This window comes from Pseudopodoces humilis, chromosome 27 (assembly GCF_049639895.1).
Source record: "Pseudopodoces humilis isolate 2021_Gansu_Grassland_sample_001 chromosome 27, ASM4963989v1, whole genome shotgun sequence".
NCBI lineage: Eukaryota > Metazoa > Chordata > Aves > Passeriformes > Paridae > Pseudopodoces > Pseudopodoces humilis.
This window is the reverse complement of record NC_142226.1, coordinates 2,556,379-2,561,227: the sequence shown is the minus strand read 5'-3', so window position 1 is coordinate 2,561,227 and position 4,849 is coordinate 2,556,379.

Here is a 4,849-nt window from a genome sequence, read left to right as displayed (position 1 = left end):
GGCGCCGCGACTCCGCGCCCCGCGCCGCCGCCGCGCTCCCGCGCCGCGCCCCGCCCCCGCCACCGCGCGCCAACCGCCGCCAGCGGGGCGGGGCCTCGGCCAGCGTGACCAATGGGGAGCAGGGGCGGGGCAAAGAGGGCGGGGATAGGGCGCGCGGGCGGTCACTCCCCAGCCGGCTGAGGGAGGGCGGCCCCGCTGAGGGCAGCGGGCACCGGGACAGGATTTGGGCCGCTGGAACTTCTGCTCAGGGCACGGGCAGCCCTAGCCGATGCCGAGATGTTGCGGCCGTAATGAGCAGTGCTTTGCCACCGCCGTGCCCAGCTGATGTTTGCTGCTGATAGCAGTGTTGGGTTGGAGCGGTTAGAGCCTCCTTAGCGGGGCAGGCCTCGTCCCTGCCCTGGCCTGGCAGCGATGCCCAGGAATGTCGGTTTTGTCGAGCCCTATGTCCTGCCTTTCTGGGTTGAAATTTTACTCCCGGCTTCATGTCGAGGTCCTCCAAGCCCAGAAGCTGCTGTGAAAGCAAAAATGCCCAGGCAGAAAGGCCAGGCAAAGGCAGCCCTAGGCAGGGCGAGTCCTGCCAGGCCTGCACCCAGGACAGTGTTGTGGCTGCGGGGGCTGTCTGCGCTGGGGGAGGCAATTCTTCAATTCTTGTTTCACCAAAGCCGAGGTATTTGCCACCAGGCCCACAGGCTTCTGCATCGGGGGAGGAACTCAACGAGGTTTGATTATTACTAATTGTAGGTGTTGCAGGTTGCTGCAAAATTTAGTCAGGCTGAATGCCCGCCGGTTTTCCCCCCCGATGGCAGATACTGTGATACCAAAGCAAACATTTGTTCCTGTGGGATGTTCCTTTTGCTGTGATTATGTGTCAAATGTAAAATATTGCAGGTGTGAAGTAAAAGCATTGAGCCTCCATCTGGCCAGGCTAGTGTAGCCCATGCCAAACCCCTGCTCACAGGAGCTGGTGCTCGGACCTCAGGCTGAGCCCAGCTGGACATTTGGAGTGAGAAAATGTTTCCAGTTCTCCATTTCTCAATTCTTTTGCAAACATGGTCATTTCCTTTCCTCTCTGTGTTAACTGGTGAGGAAGCTCCAATCCATTTATTAATGTTCTTCCCATCTAGGAAAGCTCAGCATGGATCAGTGCTTCGTGTGCTGCTGCATCCGCACTGGAGCCACTCCTGCCATGCACCTGCAGCCCAGGAGCTCCCGGTGAGACCAGGAACAGCCATGCTGACTGGGGGCATGAGTTCATACAGTCAAAACCCTCCTCCCATCATGTTACAGAGCAGGGAAGCAAAAGACAGGGTTTATTTATAATCTTCCTCAAGTGGAAACCAAAAGAAGTGACCCGTTATTACTTAAGATTTCTCAAGCCACCCAGGAAGAAAAGTGATATTTAGTTGTCGTTAAAGGCTCAGAACTGCATAACAATTTCATGCTATGTTAACTTCTAGGTTTTCTTTCGCATATAAATTTTTAAGGAGCAAAATAGAAAAACCCAGGCACTTGACCTTTAATCACAGTTATTTGTGTGATCAGTCAGGTGTGGGAAAAAGCTAGTTTGTGCTTGAAAGATGCCCTTTAAAGCCAGATTGCTCTAACATGACACACAACTCTCACAGTGTAATATATGGGATGTCGCTTGCCTGCCTCCAGGCACAGCAGCCTCCTTTTCATACTCATGCACTGTGTCTTGCTGCTGGGACAGTGGAAGGTATCAATGTCATGAAGCAAATCAATCCAGACCCCTGGGACAGCTCCATTCACCACCAAGCTCCACAGGCATGTGCACTTCCTGGCACAGAGGGGCCAAGCAGGGAAGAGGACTTTGGAAGTATGTGGAGAATTTGATGTTAGATATGTTTTACTAGAAGAAAAGTCTGTCATGTTAAAAGCACACAGCTTTTCCATTTATCTGAAATTTTATTCCAAGCACTTATAAAATCTTGGTATTAGAACAGCCAGAGGTATTTTAATAAAGATTTTAAGTATCATGCTTTGGGAAAATGATCTCATGAATTTTGTTTCAGCAACAGCAGATGAAAAGTTTCTGCTGGTGTGAAGAAAACAGAAACAGAGCAGCCTTTAATGGACACTAGGATTTCTTCAGGAGCCCAAAGCCACACCAGGGACAGGACGGAGGGATACATTATGATGTTAAATTGTATCCCCATTCGTCCACCTAACCCAGACACAGGTTTTGTATTCTTAAAATTCCATCTCAGAGTAAAAGTGAGTGGAAAAGAAGCACCGAGTCTGTTATCAGAGACTGTACTTGCTCCCCCCCCGCATCGGGAGTTTTGACTACAGCACAGACAGACAACAAGACACAGATCGCCTTGGCTTTCCAACTAGCCGGAGCAGAGAGGTCTTCCTGGACTGTTTTCTTTCCTTTTTTTGAAACGAATCGAACCTGCTCTGGACTGGGGACTCGGAGGAGCATCGGGAGCTTGCACCCGTGGACTACCGGGAGCCCAGCCTGGGCAGCGGCATTTTCCAGCGCCAGAGGGACTGATAACAGAGCGAACACCTACAGGAAAGAGACCCTCTGAAGTTTGTCATCTCTTCTGAAGGGCGAGAGGTTTTGTAATTTGATATCGTTCATTTTTGTGCTGGGTAGTGCTGTGCCTGTGAAATAAACAGGTTTTTTCCACTTCTCTCAGAGAAATCTCTTCCCGAACCAGTTGGGGGGTGGGAAAAAAAGGGCCACGTGGGTTTGCTTCCCAGGGGGAGCCCCACTGGAGGTTTTCTCCCAAATTTTGCCCTAAACCAGGACAGTCCCCGGGATGGCACTGCCCACCAGCTCCTTGAGTGGCACAACAAGGGGCCAGTATCTGCAGGCGAAGGAAGAGGAGTATGCAGGCTGTCTGGTCACCTCTGCTGCTCACATCCAGCTCTGGGGCTGTTGCCCTTCCCCACTCCTGTCTGGAACCTGCAGAGACAAGATCAAAGGGAAAGCAAAGACATCAGGTCAGCCAGGCTCCAGATTGTCAGGGGAACTTGTGCAAAGAGCGGGGCTAGCCCAGAAAAACATGTAATTGGCCGAGCTGAGCTATTACCTGCTGTAAGTGGAGACAGAAAGATAGTTTTGACACCACAGTGAAAATAACCCTCCTGGAAAAAAAAAAAAATCAATACAAACACCAAGGAAAGAGAATCAGAAACTGAGACCATCAATTCCTGAGATAAAGAGTTGAAAGTCTCAGTGGGAGGACAGCCAGATCTGTACTGAAAAACAAAACTTTACTTCTTTTGCTGACAAATTACTTTTTATGCTAAAGGACAAAGGAGCCAAGGGGATGCAGGCCTCGATGTACAACTGAAAGAGCAATCCTTGACAAAAGACGGAGCAGGCAAAAACTTCATGGAAGCTTTTGCACTTCTTTCTCTTCCACACTTGCAAGTATTTTTGTACAATGAAAAACAAAGGATTTCTGCAATTTTGTACTGGTTTTGGCATGTTACACAAATGCTCCAGGATTTCTTTGTCTTCTGCTGTGACAAGGGCAGAGCCAGAGCAGAGGAAGCAGCAGCAATACAGCACAAGTATTCCTGGCATTAGGGAATATCCCACAGAGGAAAGTGGCTCAGACAATCCGGTCCCAAGGGCACCTCACCAGTCTGCCACGCCTAGCTGATCCCAGGCCTCAGACACTGCTTCCCAGGGGCACAGCGCTTCATCACAGCCAGTGCTGGCCCATCCCTACTCATCCCCTCCTGCTAGCTGGCAGAAATCACAGTGAAAATGAAAGTTAATGTAAAGCTCCCCCATAAATCTCATGCTCAAAGCTGCACAGCCCAGCATCTGGGCTGCAAAGGGAAAACCCTTCTGCCTTCTGGGTTGTTTGTCTGCAAATACAAAGGAACCAGAGCTGTGCACTTGTTTTAACAGCTCTGTCTTTCTGTCAGATCTGTATTCTTTGCCTCACGATGTCTGCACTGTAAGTGTTTTGCAGCAGTTCTTTAGCTTTTAAGGTAATCACATAAAAGACCCTTGACTCCATAAACACAGCTAATCTGGGTAAATGCCTTTAAGCATCTTTACATTTCTTGCTAATGGATTTCCAGACAACCCACAGATATCCACGCTCTAGAAAATAATGTAAAATAGAGTGTCTAATTTTTTAAATGCCTCACATTCATCATATACTGAGAAAATCCAGAGCTCCAGGCAGCATAATACCATCACACTTATGTAAGTCGTCCCCCGTTCTGTCATCATCAGCATGAACCCCACCTTTGGCTGGGGCACAGATCCATTCAGTGTCAAGTTCCAGTTCAACCAGAGACAAATTACCACACGCTGTTAATTAGAGCTAGATAGGAGGGATCCAAGTGTCACAGTCTGGTGACAGAGACTGAAGGGCACATGGAGGCTCTGAGCACTAAGCTCAGGAGTTGTATGTGGGATCTGCTGCCCCTGGGAACAGTGGGAAGGCTCGTGGAGGAGGCAGGTCCTGCCCCTGAGAGATGCTTTGCTGGTGGTGCTGAGCAGAGGGCAGGATGCCAGCACCCCACAGGCTTCTTGCCCCTCAGTCTGCCCCTGTGGCTTCACTTGCTCTGCTTGAAAGGCTGAGGTGCAGAGTGATAGCTCAAGTGGGTGAACCTCTCAGAACTGAGGGAGAAATGAGGATGTACCTCAAGTATAATGGTGCAAACAACCACTAACGTGATTTTGATACCAATCACAGTAATTTCAACAAAGGAGTTGTCCTACCTTTGATTTGCTCTCCTTCTCCTCCTGGTTGGTTTCATTAAAGCCATTTATAGAGATTTGCAGCAGTCCTGTTTGAAGTGCTGTCGTCAGGATTTTTATTTTCAGTCACATCAGAAATGGTCTTACAGC